The sequence below is a fragment of the Octopus bimaculoides genome, chromosome 1 (assembly GCF_001194135.2).
Source record: "Octopus bimaculoides isolate UCB-OBI-ISO-001 chromosome 1, ASM119413v2, whole genome shotgun sequence".
Classification (NCBI taxonomy): domain Eukaryota; kingdom Metazoa; phylum Mollusca; class Cephalopoda; order Octopoda; family Octopodidae; genus Octopus; species Octopus bimaculoides.
The window spans coordinates 120,700,773-120,719,154 of NC_068981.1; the positions used below are offsets into that span (position 1 = coordinate 120,700,773).

At 36.2% G+C, this 18,382-nt stretch overlaps 1 protein-coding gene across 1 annotated transcript in view; it reads left to right on the forward strand.

Annotated features, from left to right (window-relative positions):
• LOC106872789 (uncharacterized) overlaps nucleotides 1-18,382 on the forward strand; it is a 423,364-nt gene that overhangs the window by 108,310 nt on the left and 296,672 nt on the right. The window lies entirely within an intron of this gene.

The following is an 18,382-nucleotide window of genomic DNA, read 5'->3' on the forward strand; positions in this document are numbered from 1 at the left end:
ACTGATGTAATATGATAGTGGTGAGTGGGTGGGTGGGGGTGGGGCTGTAGTGATAGTATGTGGAGGTGTATGGTAGTGTGTAGTGGTATATGATTGATCTATCTATCTATTTATCATCATCATCATCATAATCATCATTTAGCATACGTTTTCCATGCTAGCATGGGTTGGATGGTTTGACTGAAAACTGGTTAGCTGAGGAGCTGCACCAGATTTCAGTCTAATTTGGCATGGTTTCTACAGCCAACCCCTCTTGTCCATCATAGTCCTCCAAGCAATGACAGAGGAATTTAAGACAGGCTGCCCTTGGAGCTCTTCTATGCAGATGACCTTGTCCTTATAGCTGAATCTCTACCAGAACTGGCGAAGAAATTTCAGGCATTGAAGCAAGGTCTAGAATCAAAGGGCCTTAGGGTTAATCTAGCAAAAACCAAAGTTTTAGTAAATAGGGGAGCAGATAAATCACAAGTCCCTTCAAGTAGATGACACCGTTCGATCTGTAGAAAAGGTGTTGGTAGTAACTCCATAAAATGCACCCGGTGTAAGTTATGGACACACAAGAGGTGCAGCAATATCAGAGAAAGGTTAACAGGGAAAATGGTTTTTGTTTGTGGAAGGTGCACAGGTACAACAAACACTAAAAATGCGTTACAGTCTCCTTTCTTTGACTTACTTCATGTGCAGTTGTAGATTGATGTCTTGCAAGCAGTATCTTTTGTTTCCAATTTTCTATGAAATCATGTCCGGTTATGGGAAAGTATTACTTTGATTGAAAATAAGTGAGGGTTGGTGACAGGAAGGGCATCTGACTGTAGAAAATCTGCCTTAACAAAATTCTCTCCAACCCAAGCAAGCAGAGAATTGTGGACATTAAAATGCTGCTGCTGATGATGATGATATGTGTTACAATGTGATTGTGTTGTAAATTTTAGTGGCGTTGAGATTGAATGACCCCTAGCTTTGTGCTTTCTGAATTTACAATAATGGCAACACACTTACGTGAGAAGATCTGGGATTGGCTATAATAAACATTCAGGACTTGGGTTTTTATTTTAATTTGAAAATAAGGAAAATCTGAAATGTTTTGAGATAAGAGAATTTCTCCATATACATGTATCATTTTGTAGCACATAAAGTACCATAACCAAGATTTGAAAAGCATTGCTCTAACTACAAAGATAGCCGTGGTTCCTTAATTTCACTACTAATCACTTCATCTTTCTTCTCTTCTTCATAGGTGTGTCTTTCCCCTTTGAGATGTTGAGTAGTGGTAGTGTGGAAAGCTTCCAATTGAAATGTAAACAAAATTGTGCATGTATAAACCCAGGCATGGCTGGGCTGCAATACTAAAATAATTCAAGGTAGTTTTTCTCTAGGTGTGCCATTCAGAAAGTACCTTGGGCTGCAGTTTGCCCATGATTGGTATAACCCATTTGTGTGATGGTACCAAACTTATAGATTGACAATAATTACTAGGGTAGGGAAATGTTAACATATTAAAAAGTAAACTTCTGCTTTTGGGAGAGATATGTAAACAAATATAGGTTGTGTGGTAAGAAACTTGCTTTCTAACCACATGGTTCTGGGTTTGGTCCCACTGCATAGTAAATTGGGAAAGTGTCTTCTACAATAGCCTCACACTGACCAAAGCCTTGTGAGTGGATTTAGATGGAAACTGAAAGAAACCTGTTGTGTGTATATATATATATATATATATATATATGTATATATATATGTATGTGTGTGTGTGTGTATGCATACATTTATATATATATATATAGTTAAATTTATAGAAAAACAAAAGATGAAGACATGTGTATGAACAATAAGCAAATGTATTAGTTTGACACTTGGGAAAAGTGAAAACGTTTTTTACATTTCTGGCCTACGCTCTTCAACAGAAAGCAATAGAGAAAATAAAGAGAGAGAAAGTGGAAAAACTTGTAGATTTCAGCGGTCCAGCATGGCAAATGACTGGAAAAAAAAGAGGTTAAAAGAAAGGGAGATAATAACGTGTTAGTGATCCCAAAAAGAGAAGGTGCATGTGTGTGTGAGAATGGTGTATGTGTGTATGAATAGGGAAGAGTGACTCTGACGTGTGTAATGTGTGTGTGTGTCTCTCTCTCTCTCTTCAGCAAAAAGAAACTAATAGAACAAGGCAGTGAGCTGGCAGAAATGTTAGCACGCCGGGCAAATGCTTAGCAGTATTTCGTCTGCTGTTACGTTCTGAGTTCAAATTCAGCTGAGGTTGACTTAGCCTTTCATCCTTTCAGGGTCAATAAATTAAGTACCAGTTACGCACTGGGGTCGATAAATTAAGTGCAAGTTACGCACTGGAGTCAATGTAATCGACTTAACCCCTTTGTCTGTCCTTGTTTGTCCCCTCTATGTTTAGCCCCTTGTGGGCAATAAGGAAATAAAAAACTTATAGAATAAGTACCAAACTTAAAAAAAAATATAGAAGTACCAGAGTTGATTCATTTGACTAAAAGTTCTTTAAGGTGGTGCCCCAGCCTGGCCACAGTCAAATGATTGAAATGAGTAAAAGATTATGGAGCCTAATTTCATAATAAGTTTCAATACTTATTCTTTTATTCTTTTCATTGTTTCAGTCATTTGACTGTGGCGAAGCTGGAGCACTGCCTTAAAGAGTTTTGTAGTTAAAGAAATCAACCTCAGGACTTATTCTTTGTAAGCCTAGCATTTATTCTATCAGTCACTTTTGCCAAACTGCTAAGTTATGGGGACATAAACATACCAGCATTGGTTGTCAAGCGATGGTGGTGGTGTTAAACTCAGACAAATATACATACATATATATAAGCACACACACACACACACATGATGGGTTTGGATGATCTTTTATTATTTTATTCCTTTGTCTCTTCCAGCCTGTCTGCTGCAGCCATCCTTGGTGCCACCTTCAATATTACTTTCATTTTGACTTTCCTTCTATGGAAAGTTCTTGGTGAATGAGAGAGTTTGATGCTCTTACCTTCATTAGTGTTTCTTGGCTGATGTTCATTTATCTGGGATCTTTGATAGAAATCTATTGTTAAGGGGTTTCTTAAAAACTCCTATATCTGTTCCATGTAGACTCTCTAACCCTTTAGCATTCAGATTTTTTTGTCAAATATGAAAGTTATTTGTTCGCATTGTTTTGAATTAATCATGCATTATCTTCTGGCTTCAAGCTTTCAACAACACCATTATATATCTTTAGAATGGCATTGTAGGGGAGGTGTGAGAGGTTGGGTCTGGCCAGTTTTAGCATAAAATGCATAGAATATTAGGGCTGGTTATGGCCAGTTTAAATGCTAAAGGGCTAAAGCATTTTGGTAAGATATTGAAGTGTTGTGGCCTTTGAAACCAAAGTTGTAGTAACTGGTCCTAACTTTAGATGAGAAGGGTAGGATCTTTGGTGCTATGAAGTGGTGTCAATGTAGCTTTCATTGCCAAAGTGTGCTGCTAGACTCTCTAAGATCTTCCATCTATATTTTACTGCATATCTTATATGTCTTCACCCAGGAGAGTACAGCTTCACTTTTTTCAGCCTTTCCAAGCAACTCATCTATTACACTCAAGCAATCTTCTTGGATGTAACAGTGTTGGATTACTTCAAGATTGCTTTTAGTGTGATATTATTTGGCGACTATAATTAGGAACAATAGTTCAGATGACTAAGAATGTTTTCCACAGTATCAACCTAGTTTCCGCTTTTGTTGTTCTGAATGATTTCAGGATCCATCCTATCAACAACCTACACATCAGTGTATGACCTAGGAATCAATATTAGTAATGCTGCATCATTCTATTCATTTGATAACTGCATAGGATGATGCATCATTTCTCACTATGATTTCCAGTTTCCACACTGATGTGACTTTGGTATTGCAATCTCTCCCAATCTTGTGTTTCTAAATTATAATATATCTTTTGGCTGATAACTGAGTGCTTGACATTTTCCAGCATTGAATTACTAGTTGCTTTCTTTAACCCATTTGTATATTGCATTTGTGGAGGCGCAATGGCCCAGTGGTTAGAGCAGTGGACTCGCGGTCATAGGATCGCGGTTTTGATTCCCAGACCGGGCGTTGTGAGTGTTTATTGAGCGAAAACACCTAAAGCTCCACGAGGCTCCGGCAGGGGATGGTGGCGAATCCTGCTGTACTTTTTCACCACAATTTTCTCTCACAGAGCAAACAAAAATAGTCCCAAAACAGGATTCCACTTGGAACTGATGTCCCCTTAGAGAGGGTGACGGCCACAATTGCTTGACATTTAATTTTTAAAAACATTGTGCAGTCACTTACCTGGTTTTCCAGATATGCCTGGATAACAAAGTTTATAGTATATCATTCGCCTTTCTGAAGGTTTTTGCAAACGAAAGATAGATATCACATCGACATTTAAATGAGTGAAAGTTTTCAATACTGAGTCATAACGTTGTAGATATGTAAGGCAGCATGCCACCCCCATTCAGAAGTTGCATTGGTTTTTCTTCCAAGAATGTAATCAATTTTTCTCTAATAATTTATTCCATAACTTTCCTGATACGTGAAGTAAGAGGATATTTGCTCTTTTTTACATTATGTATAGAGCATATGTCTTCTTCAAATTTTTTTGTAGGGAGTGTACCACATGCATAGAAGCATTGGGAAAATACATGCTATGGCTTTTGTTACATCCTTTTTACATGATTTATGGGGAATCTTTCAAGGCTTGTTACTGAGTTCAAGCCCATTTTATCTATGACTAATATTACATCTTTGCAGAATCCAACATGATGGATTACACATTATTTTCCTTGGTCACACTGAAATTCATGTGGTTCTGCTATTGGTTTTTCCTTGTGCCTACCTGTATAATTACAAGAAGCTCTACATTCAAAACCTTCTGCAATGGGGATAATGTTGGTACATATTCTGTTGCCTTACAGATTTGTCCAATATTTTCAAAGGAGCTAAACTCATGTTAGTTGTATTTCCCATGAACTGAAAGGAAATTTATTCATAGTCCAAATCCCTTGGCTACTGGAGATAAAGTTGGGCAATTCTCATACTGATGAAGGCTGTTTAGCCAGAAATCATGTCCATGACTGCCCTCTTATTTCCAGAAATGAATCTGTCTTATACTAGTTATCAAGTGGTGATGGGGGAAAAACACAAAGACACACACACACACGTCAGGCTTCTTTCAGTTTCTGTCTACCAAATCCACTCACAAATCTTCAATATTAGAAGACGCTTGCCCAGGGTGCCACACAGTGGGACTGAACCTGGAACCATGTGGTTGAGAAGCAAACTTCTTATCACACAACCACACCTGCATCTATAAAGTTAAATATCTTATCTCTTATTTTAAGCATGCCTGTTCCCAACACACACCCAGAAAGAAATTTTGTCTAAATTCATTTGATATACAGTCAGGCTTTGTTCCTTCTCTCTTATCACATGCATAGTCTTAGTCATAACTGGCTTTACTTCACCAGCGATCTTTTATCTTTTACTTATTTCAGTCATTAGTCCATGGCCATGCTGGGGCACTGACTTGTGAAATTTTAGTCACACTAATTGAATCCAGTACTTCTTTTCTTCTTTTTTTTTTTAAAGCCTGGAGCTTATTCTATCAGTCTCTTTTGCTGAACTGCTAAGTGACAGGGATATAAGCATACCAACACCATTTGTCAAGCAGTGGTGGGAGACAAACACATACACAAAGACACACACATAGATAAATATACGTACACACACACACACACATTTCAAAATGTAACCACATGTAAATCATTGGCGATTTTCTTCCTCTGTCTTCCTTTTCTATTGGACCTTCCTCTGTTTCTGAAGAAGAGTTCTGCTCGAAACGTTAAAACCAACTTTCCTTCCCTGAGCATCTGCTAATACTTTACATGTACCATGCCCTCACGTTGTTGTTGTTTTTTTGTGTTTGTTCTTCATTTTTTGGGGCATTTACTATATAAATATATATATATATACACACACACATACAACAGGCTTCTTTCACTTTCCATTTACCAAATTCACTTACAAAGCTTTGGTCAACCTGAAACTATAGTAGAAGACACTTCTCCAAGGTGCCATGCAGTGTAGGACTGAACCCGGAACCATGTGGTTGGGAAGAAACTTCTTACCACATAGCCATGTCTCTTCTAAATCTCTTGTTTAGATTCTTTTTTCTAACACAACTGACATGTTACACTGGATTCTCCTTACTTTGTGGGAATACATTTTGTGATAGCTCCTCAAAAATTGTTATTGTTCTTGTTCATATTGCTGTTGTTCCTATTGACTTGCTGCCTTCCTTACAGAAACCACATTGCATCTTGAACTCTCTTGGGAGATCAACTAATAGTTTGCCGTCTCTGCCTCTACTACGCTTGCTATTTTGATCATGGCCAGTGTTATCATTAGATTTCTCTTTGTTTTATATTCTGAATGTTTGCTAACACAGTTTTTTTTTTCCTGTTTATTGTTTTTAGCATTTTTTAAAATTTCCAAATATAATAAAATGTTGGCATTGATATAATTTCTGGTTAAATAGGCTTAAACTTATTGCTTTTTTAACACTATTATTATTATTATTATTATGATGATTATCATCATAAACATTGTCATCATCATCTTAGTATCATTGTTGTCATCTCCATCATCATCATCATCATATGATTGTCATTAACATCATCACTATTTTTGTTATCAACTTCATCATCAATACCATCATTATTAGTACGGTATGTAGTCACAGGATGCTAGCTTAGATTATGTTCAGTGTGGAGCAGAAACACAGTTGTTAGGGGAAGTTGCATATTTTTACACGAGTACAAGGTTAGAGAAAGAATGAGGCTGCATGAGGTGTAAAAGTGGAGTTGACAGATAGTGGGATTCATGATGATGGGGAGAGCTAAATGTATTTAAGGATTTAAGCAGAGACGTCACAGCAGTGAAGTTATTGGAATATCATTTGATAAACTAGACAGAGGGATATATTGGGAAAAATCTAAATTTATTTAAAAAGAACCTGGAAGAAAAGTAAAATAATGATTAAAACCTTCATGTTCTTGTAAAGATGGGAAAAAGAATGTAATTAATTTTGCACACAGTCATCCAACTCCAGTTGATGACACTGTGAGGTTCCTCCATGTGTCGCAGCCTTGTATCATGTTTATCAAGACACTACCATGTAGTCCAGCATCTTCCTCAATAATTTTCTTGAGCAAACATCGACCTTCAAAACTGGTTCAGAGATTTTTAACCTGTATAGTTTGTATAATTATAAAACTCAAGTAAGACAATAACATGAATTTAGGAAATTCAGAGAAGTGGTGATGTATGTCAATCACTACAACACCACAAACCCAAATTTCTAAATCCAAACTATTGGTCTGATTAAGTAATTTCTCTAAACTTCCTCTATGTGCGTGTAGGGCAGATGAGTGAGTGAATGAATGCATGCATGCATGTGCATTAAGGTAAATTATACATAGTGAACAAAAGACATTGTAGTACCGAGTTACATTCCTTTAAGCCAAAAAAAAGAAGCTTAGCCATTCAATAAATAATGATCAATAAAATAAGTAAGTACTAGATTAAACAATAGGGCCAATATAATCCACTAAAATTCCTGAAGGCATTACCCCAGCAACACCACAGTTCAATGATTGAAAAAAGAATAAAAGAATGCAAAATAGAACCACAACAAGGTATTAAGAAAACATTGAAGAAACAAAATATCCTCTAATCATTTGGGATGCTACCAAAAACATCCATCTTTATGTCAAATATAAGACAATTCAGTGATGCTAGTCTCTTGGCAAATCAAACACACAAGAACATTGTGTAAGTAAGTTATTATTGCTCAATTAAATATTCTATGCTTGGTTAAAATATAATCAAAACAAGGAATCTCAAGTGGATGTCACCACCATCAAACTTTGTATACCACAGGAATATCAATGTTCAAATAGTATATGTAGTCTACGACAAACTACAAGATATTTTAAAAGTAGAATAGTGTGCGTGTGCGTGCGTAAGTTAGTGAGTGTACAAGATGGTGTCAAAAAAATTCCTGGACTAGTTCTGCAGCATGCCAACACATGGCAGAATGCAGTTGCATGCACAGTGACAGCCGATAGTGACCTTCATGAGGCAGTGTGCCGAGTGACATTGCTGTGTTTACTTTGCAATTTGACTTAAAAGGCAAGCAAGACTGAGCAATGTTTGATAAATATTGAGGAATATACTCTTTTAGCTTTCTTTCTCTAATCAACATAGAGTTATGTTGTAACTCATTAGAATATATTTTCAGTTTTTGGAAGTTATGTTTAGCTGGAAATTCTTATACATTAAAATAAATGTTGTTTTGCAGTTTTTTTAATGTTATGTTAAAACTAAATTGTTTGAAATATATCCAATAAACTTTGCTGCTAAAACTGCTTTTGTGCTAGCTTATGTGATGCATCCTACAGCCACTAGTTTTAATATTGGTTAAAATTTCTGACAGGCTTTAATAAGTTTTTTACCATATATCTGTTGAAATACACTGCTTTTGTCTTTATTTTGAAATTCATGATAAATTTCATAAAATTACTTTGTCATTATTAAGCTGGTGTTTGGAACATAAATTAAACTGAAATTTTGATGGAAGTTTTGTAGATCAATTTAAAAAATTGAAATTTCTACTGAAGATCCAGTATGTCTCAGGGTAGGTTGATAGCAAAAGAATTAACCCTTTTGATACTAACCCGCCTGAAACTGTCTTTGGCTCTGTAGCACAAATGTCTCGTTTTCAAAAGTTCTGAATTAAAATCTTCCACCAAACTTTAGTCACAATTAATGTTCCTAACACTAGCTTAATGATAACTAAGTTGTTTTACTAAATTCTTTGTTATATTTAAAATTAATTGAAAGAAACACAGAGCATCTCAGCAGAAATATGGTAACAAAAGGGTTAAACAGGTTAGTAAAACTGGTTCTTTAGGAATTACAAGCTCTTCTGTCGATTTTTTTTAACACTACCAGATCTTTTCTTGTATTACTATAACCTTTGGCTAGTATTGTTCAAGTTGTGATATGGCATATAGACAGCTGGTCCAATATTTGGGTTTGATACATAGATCCAGCTACTCTAGATGTTTTATATCCTTTGCTACAACAATTCACTGTATCAGCTTATAATATATATTCTTCTAAAATTGTTTCTGTTTGATTCCATTACCAGTATCCCAAATTGACTTCTGGAATGGTGTGTGAAAGCTTGGGAAAAAGAAATTAAATGTTGAAATTTAATGTGGGGGGAAGTGTTGAAGCTGGCAGCAGATTCAGTGTCTCCTTGTTATAAATTACTTGTTACATCAAAGATTTATTTTGAATCTTTACTTTGTGCTATAATCTTTTATGCTATATTATTTTTGTTGTTATTTTTCATCAGCTTCATCGTCATTGTTGTCATCATCATCATCATTCAATAATGGAACTAACTTCAAAGAACTGTTAGATATTTTAAGGACTTTAAAGAGGACATCTTGATTTATGCAATAGATCGTAGTTTTCAGATCTATGAATAATATACTTGTGGTTTGGATGATTACATTTAAGGGAAAGAGGATAACGATGATGCTTTTTATTGCAACCAAAAAAAAATAAAATAAAAAAGAGAAGAAAATAAAAAAGAGAAAGAAAAAAGGGGGAAAAAAAAAGAAGCTGACTGTTCCTTTATTGTAACTGATTCCAATACCTGAAGGATAATGATAGGAAGTGACTTTGTTTCCATATAACTGAAACTGAATGAAGCTATAACGGATGTTAACACTATTAATATTTGCCTTTATTCTTGAATAACTTTGACATTTGCATTTGGTTCCATTACTGTAGCAATTTATGTCTTCCATTTTCTTTTTCTTTTCTATTTTCAATTCATTGTAAGAAAAAAAGAAAAGAAAGAAAATGAAGAAAAAGCAGGATTCTTCAAACAATTCAAAAGACTATTATTAAATGAGATGGGTATCAAATCTCAATTCTGGTGTCTTCTGCATATTCTGGTGGAATAAACTTATTTATATCTTGGAAAGTTTTGATGACATTTAATGCAAGATCGGTAAGGAATCAATGGCCTGCCCTCGCAGGACAAAAGATCCTAATTAATATGTGAATAGGTATGTGGACCCTCTACAGCAAGAAACCCATTCTACACTGGATCTTTCTCTCATATTTCTAGTTAAAACCTGTGTATTTTGATATCTTAGTCTTGCAGGCAGCATGACAACTGCCCCTATGGTAGCGCAACCCTGTACACACTGTAAAGTGGTTGGCATTGAAAGCACATCCAGCCATAAAAACCATGTCAAAGAAAACTGTGGAGTATGATGCAGTCCTTGGACCCACTGGATCCAGGCCTTGCTAGCATAGAACACAGTGGAGGTGTGTAGCTTAGTGGTTAGGGTGTTGGACTCATGACTGTAGGATTGTAGTTTCAATTCCTGAACTGGGTGAAGTGTTGTGTTCTTTATCAAAACACTTCATTTCATGTTGCTCTGGTCCACTCAGCTTGCCAAAATGAGTAATCCTGCAATTCACTGGCGTCCCATCAAGGTGGAGAATATGTATACCACGAAACTGAGAAATCAGCTTTTATGAGTTAGTATAACTCAAGAAGGTACCTTTACCTACCATGGAACATAGCTGGTAAATGAATAATAATAATAATAATAATAATAATAATAATAATAATTACAATGATAATAATAATAGTTACAGTTTCTAATAGTAATAATAATGATTTCAAATTTTGGCTCAAGACCAGCAATTTTGGGGAAGGTGTGTAAGTCAGTTACATTGCCTCCATTATTCAACTGGTACTTAGTTTATTGATACTGAAAGGGTAAAAGGCAAAGTTGATTTTGGCCGAATTTGAACCCAGTATGTAAAGACAGATGAAATGCTGTGAAGCGTTTTGCCTGGCATGCTAATGATTCTGCCAGCTTGCCATGGTGATGATAATGATGATCCTCCTCCTCCTCCTCCTCCTCCTCCTCTCTACTATAGGCACGAAGCCTGAAATTTTGGGGAAGCAAGTAAGTCAGTTATTGTTGACCCCCAAAACTCAGCTGATTTTTATTTCTTCGACTCTGAAAGGACGAAAAGCAAAGTCAACCTCAGTGGAATTTGAACTCAGAATGTAAAGACCAGTGAAATACCAATAAGCATTTTGTTCAGCATAGGAATGATTCTACCAGCTCACCACCTTAATAATAATAATAACAATATGTTAGAATATTACATTGCTTCTGATAATTCTGTGTCTTTACTACAAGATTTACTTCTAGAATAGAGATAAAGGATTCATTTATGTTGATACTTGAAGTAATTTTCTCTTTTCTTCTTTCAAAAATTCAGAATTTTATCAAGCATAACAGCTTTACTTTTTTCCTTTTATTTTTAAAATCTTTGTTTTGTCTTTTCTTATCTTTCCTCCTTAAATGATCATCAAAATGTATTGACATTTATTTTTTTCAACAATATTCTTTTGGTTTTGATTAGCAATTTAATCACTCTTTAATCACTCTTCCTCTGATTAAGTTGTTTGATTACACAATTTTTTTTTCCATCAATGCCTTTCATCCTCTTCCTATTCCCACTCCTTCTTCGCATTTCTCCTGAGGATCTGTTGATTTGATATTTGCTGCAACAGTTTGCGGGCTTGTGGCTGGATTGAACAAAATTACATTCAAGTTGAACTGTGCCTGTATAATAAACCAGTATTTTTATACTAATAATAATCAAGCAAGAAGAAAGTTGAACTCAAGTTTCTCTTGAATAACAAGCCTTTATTAGATTAATTATCTGTCTGCAAAAAGATATGCTTAAAACCCATTTGATGTGTGGAATTTGGTTAAACTTCATGGCTGTGTGATTAAGAAGCTTTCTCTGCAATCACTTGTTTTAAGGTTCAGTGCCACCTTACAGCACCTTGGACAAATGCCTTCTACTATAGCTCCGGGTTGACAAATGCCTTGTTAGTGAATTTGGTAGATTGAAACTGTGTGGAAGCATGCATGCTTGGCGATACTTTACCATCATTCTGATCCCTGTACCTTGAGGGTTATATCCTGGCATGTCACTACTATTTCTCTCTCACTCTCTCTCTCTCTCTCTCTCTCTTGCTCCATGTATCTCCTCTACTGTAAGTAACAATGTATCTCCTCTACAGCAAGGACACCTGTTTTTATCCCTCTGTCACACTATAACCTCTCATCACTTGATACAAGGCCACTTTCTTCAATACCCACCTTCTCAAAGGTCTTGCAAGTTACTTTGTGATCCCACCAGTGTGGGTGCCATTATAAAAAGCACCCAGTACACTCTGTTGAGTAGTTGGTGTTAGTAAGAGCTTCCAGCCATAAAAAAAAACACCATGCCAAAACAGACAATGAAACCTGGTCCAGTCTTCTGGCTAGCCAGCTCCTGTCAAATTGTCCAACCCATGCCAGCATGAAAAATAGACATTAAATGATGATGATGGTATGTGTGTGTGTGTGTGTGTATATTTGTTGCCCATGACTGCAACTGGTGTTTGTTTGTGTTTCCATAAATTAGTAGTTCAGACAAAGAGGCTGATATAATATGTACCAGATTAAAAACCAAAAAAAAAAATAAATAATATTAAAAAAAAAAAAATTCTATTTCTGGGGTTGATTTGTTTGACTAAACCCTTCAAGATGGTTCCTTAGCAAGGTTGTAGTTCAGTGACTGAAACGAGTAATATCAAAATTAGAGATTGAATCAGTGAGTCAATATGGAACTGAATACACATCTGATTGGACTATTGACAGATTGTGTCCTGTTACTGGCAATGTCTTGTATCTATGGCCAAGAAATGTCTTATTGTTGTTATTGTTTATCCCAAGTTCAACCTTGATCATGTAGTTCTCTAATCAAAGTTATTCCAGCTGTGGCTATCTCACCAGAGGGATATGTCGAACTACACTATCTAATGTGTCTTCTTTTCATTTTTAAAAGGTAGGAGTGTGATTTATGAGAGATTCAAGTACTATTTCAAGCAGGTCAAATGACCTTGTAAATGTTCCCTTTAAGTGATGTGGTGGTTGTTGTCTAGCTTCAAGTCATTCTTGATCTAGGACTGCAGCTGTGACTATCTCACTTTTTTTTTTATTCAAATATAACATCCCTAGAATGACATTATTCAATATATCCTTAATTTTTTACAATGACTGAGTGTGAGTCAGTAATGATTTAGCTGCTATATCTAGCAAGCTTAATGAGCATTATAGGCTATGTTGTTAGCCTGTAATGCTCATTAAGGTGTGTTGTCACTAATTACTGTAAATGGCAGTGGTAGTACTGAGGAATTGATGAATGATTTTTTTGGCTTTTATTGCCAAGTTCATCATCATCATCATCATCCTTTAATGTCTATTTTCCATGCTGGTATGGGTTGGATGGTTTGACCAGAGCTGGCAAGCTGGAGACCTGCACCAAGTTCTAATCTGATTTGGCTTGGTTTCTACTGCTGGGTGCCCTTCCTTATGCCAACCACTTTACAGTGTGTTGGGTGCTTTTAATGTGACACCACACAAATACTTGTATGTGGCATTGGCATGAGTGCGTTTTATGTGACACCAGCACAGGGCTCTTGTAGGTCAATTTTCTTCACCAGGGAGGCCACTCCTCTTCACCAGTGGAGGACAGGTCTTCTTGAGTACAATTCCAAGCTATAATTTATCAGACCTCTATTCAGAAACAAATATGTCTTTCTTCTTAATACCATGAAGCTGGAGATAGGTAACAGCTCTATAGATTCTTGTGATTTGGAAATGGATTAGCTTAGAAATGTATTATCTTGAAAATGTAGCCAAGTATAATGCTGTTCTAGGCACAAGGAACCAGGTACAACCACCTTTTTGTATGGAGTGAGCATTTAGTAAATTAAATAAATTCTGGTGTGTTTGGTTCTATTGAACTTGGGAAAGAACTAGAGACAATTGTTGCATAAACTAGTTCTGCTTTTATAGAATTAGAGCTGTTTCAAATAAACCTTTGTAGCAAATATTGCTTGGAGACCAAGTCTTGTCACTAGCTGAACATTTTGTTATGATCAGCATGGTTAGATATGCCAATGGAAGAAGAAAGAGAGGACAGGATGAAGAGAGGGGAAAAGATTTGAAAGGGGAAATATTGCATGAAAGAGAAGTGGAAAGATAGAAAGAAAGAAGGAAGAAAAGGCAAAGGCATGGCTGTGTGGTTAAGTAGCTTGCTTTGCAACCACATGGTTTTGGGTTCAGTTCCACTGTGTGGCACCTTGCTTTGGGAGTGGATTTGGTAGACGGAAACCGTGTGGAAGCCCATCATATATATTCATATATATGTGTGTTTGTGTCCCCCCCCCCATTGTTTGACAACTAGTGTTAGTTTGTTTACATCCTTGTAACTTATTTGTTTGGTGTAGAAACTAATAGAATTAGTAACAAACTTAAAAAAAAAGATAAGTATTTGGGTTGATTTGTTTCAGTAAAATCCATCAACGTGTTACCCTAGCATGACTGGTCGAGTGATAGAAACAAGTAAAATAAAGGGGAAGAGAAGTGAAGAGAAGAAGAATAGAGAGAAGAGAAAGAAAAGAATAAAGACTAATCAGCAGTGTGGAGAAAATGAAAGACGAAACCACCTCTATAGCTTCTGTGTGGTCATGTGACCTTTTAGAATTATCAGTCAAATAAAACATGTTATTCTTCCAAAAGGTCACATTTGTTAATGTAATCCCTAGACTTGCAATGACTGGATAAGAGTCAAGATGGTCATATAGAATACCTTTGGTGATAGATTTACTAGTTTAAAGTTGACCTGGGGTCATGTATGGAAAAATGGAGACCACCTCCCCCTGTGGGATGAAGTTAAAATAATAGACAGAGAACACCACTGGAAAATACGAAAACTAAAAGAAGCAGCACATATGTTAGGCCACAACAACCTCCTAAACAGACAGAGTGCAGATATGAATAGCATATGGGAACCGGTATTAAGGAAGGATAGGAAAATATTAGATTTATAAGCCGTAAAAATTCACTCCTTAATTGCCCACGGGCATATGGTGTAGTGGTTAAGAGCGCCGGCTACTAACCTCAAGATTCCGAGTTCGATTCCAGGCAAGGTATGAGAACCCAGGTTTGAAATTTCTCCAAGACACCTGATGAAGGTTGGAGGGTATATCAGCCGAAATGTTGTGTTAACAACAAACAAGATGAGGACAAATATCTGTCAAATGTAAATAATGTACATAATTCCTCATCTCTTAAATATAGAGCTGTTTTATCCTCTTCCTTTTTTGAAGTTGTTGGCCTTGTGCCTAACATAATAATAGTAATAATAATAATAATGTTCTGACTTCAAATTCTGCCAAGGTCTACTTTACTTTTCATCCTTTCAGGTTTGATATATTAAGTACCAGTTGAGTACTGAGTTGATGTAATTGACTAGTCTCCTCCTTCAAAATTTCATGTCTTGTGCCTATAGCGGAAAGGATTATTATCATTATTATTATTATTATTATCATTATTATTATTATGTGAGAGAGCAGTGCATGCCATCAAAGTGACACTGGGATAACATATATGAAGCCCAGTAAGCCCATCATGACTACCCGTCTGATAAGGGTACACCAGGCACATGCATCACAACCATATGTGTATGTCATGGTGATCTCATATCAAGATAAACAGCGCATGACCTTACAGGTGGGGCCCAGTTAGAATTTTCTTCAGGTCAAGTAGCCCATCCGGCTCAAATGGTCCTTGAATATAAGATACACACACACTTTATTGTGGCAGTGTCTGTATTCTTTTTGCGCAAGGCTTTCACACCCACTCACCAAGTGGGTCACATTTCCCCCACTCTTTCCACAGAGTCTGCATTTCTGAGTGTCTGAGGTTTTATAGATGTTATACTTCACTGAATTGGTAGTGAGAGCCTGGTCTTGTGCAGCAATGATCAGGCTTTCAGTGGTATGCTTCAAATCATCTCGTTCAATCCATGCCCACGATGCTGTATTATTTTTAATGTCCTGCGTATTCCTTTCAAAGTGTCCTTGCATTCTTGTTTCAAGAAGGTCTTCTTTTCTCTTCTCCTCAGCTCTTTGAAATGCCCGTCATTTCATCTACATTTACATCCATATCTTTCACGGCATATTGCAGTCTGTCTTCATCACTATTTATTAAATACTTGTCAAGCATTCTCCTGTCATTCCTTAGACCCTAACCCTATACCAATTAGTCCTTGGCCACCATTCTTTCTTTTCATACACTGTCTGTTTATGTTTGCTTTAGGGTGTAGCGCCCAATGCAGCATCATCAACTTTCTCATCCTTCTATCCAGTGTTGATATTTCTTCTTTAGTCCATTTGAGGATGGACGCACTATATCTGACCACCTCAACTGCCCAGATATTTATTGCGGTAATCAAATTTTTGGCATTCAGGTTGGATTTCAACACCATCTTCACCTTTTTTTGATATGCCTTGCTGACCTTGACTTCCATTTCTCTGAATGTCATCCAGCTCCAAATTCCCTAAATATCTATATCCACTACCATCAGGTTCACTCATGGTCTCTCCTGTTGGTAACTGCAATCCTCTGCAGGCTGCTTTCTTCTCTCTTTTCATATTAAGTACTGAGCATTTGGTGATCCTGAATTCCATACCGATGTCCCTACCACACTTCTGGACTCTTTTGGTTAAGGAACCTATTTGTTTTTCAGATTTCCCAAACAATTTCAGGTCATCCATAAACAGAAGATGGTTCAATGATGGGCTTTTCTTCCCACATCAGTAACCCATCTTAACTTTCCTAAGTGTCATTGTTATGGGTATTAGTGCAATTACAAAAAGTAATGAAGAAAACGAGTCACCTTGGAGGATTCCCCTTTTAGTATTAACTTCTCCAAGGAATACATTACTTGAGTACAATTTGGTTTTCCACTCTTTCATGCTATGCATCAGAAAATTTATGATGTTGTCAGCAACTCCAAACATCTGCAGGCATTCAACAATCCAAGAATGAGGCATCACATCATATGCCTTCTTAAAGTCAATCCAAGCCATAGACATGTTTGTATGTTTTTTACAATGCCTCAAAACTTTTTTATCGATGACCAGGTGATCCTTGGTACCCTGAGAACTCTTTATACATCCTTTTTGTTTCCTTGGTAGTATTTTTTCCTGTGCCACGAAAGTGTATGTCTTTGCTGCACATATTCCAGGGAGTATCTTCCAGATTATGTTTAGGCATGCTATGGGACAGTAGTTTGCTACAATATTCCCCTTTCTTCTATCTTTCATTACAAGTGTTGTCCTCCCAGTCACCATCCACACAGGGACTGTACCTTTCTGGATACACTCATTCAATTGGGTTGCTAGTCTTTCATGCACTGCGTGGCATCTCTTCAGTCAAAAGCCATGAATCTCATCTGGTCCGGGGGTTTTCCAATTGGGCACTTTACCTACTTGTTCTTTCACATCACCTGTGCTTATGGCAATATTCCCTTTGTTTCTTTTCACCTTGTAATTCTGTCTTGATAGTTCCTATCCATATTGCATCCCTTTTATACACCACATTCTTCTTCTTATTATTATTATGTCTTTAACTGTTTCATGCATATTTCTGCTACGCTACAAGGCATGTTTCAATCTTTCTGTGATGCACGCACAGTTGTCTTTTGGGAGTGTAGAGATAATATTGCATCAATTCCATTCTATCATGTGGTTTGTTTCAGAAGTTGCTTTAGTGTTTTGTCTGTTTAATTGTGAATAGTTTAAGCAATGTGAGTTGTATAATTTTGTTGGGTGGTGTTTGTTTCATATGTTATCTGTACTGTTTTATTTTTTTTTATCTATTGTATTATTGGGTGTTGGTATGTAGTGTGAAGATTGTGTAATATTATTTGGTGAATGTGAGTTGTGTGTTAACCATTTTGTTACCATATTTTTGCCGAAATACGCTATCTTTGTTTCAATTAATTTTGAAAATAATGAAAAATTTATTGAAATAACTTTGTCGGTATTAAACTGGTGTTTGGAACATAAATTAACATGAAATTTTTATGGGTGATTTTAATTTAGATCAATTTAAAATAAGGAATTTATATCACAAATTTAGGGGCTGTCTCAGGTGGGTTGGTATCAAAAGAGTTAAATTATTGTGTTGAGTATGCACTATTGATTGTGTATGGAATGGTTTTTGGTATCAGGTTTGTTAGCAGATATAAGATGATGATAATGTTGTACTGGAATATTTATTGGATGGTAATTGTGCAGAGTATATGCTGACAGGGTGTGTGGTAATGAAATAAAAGAGTCT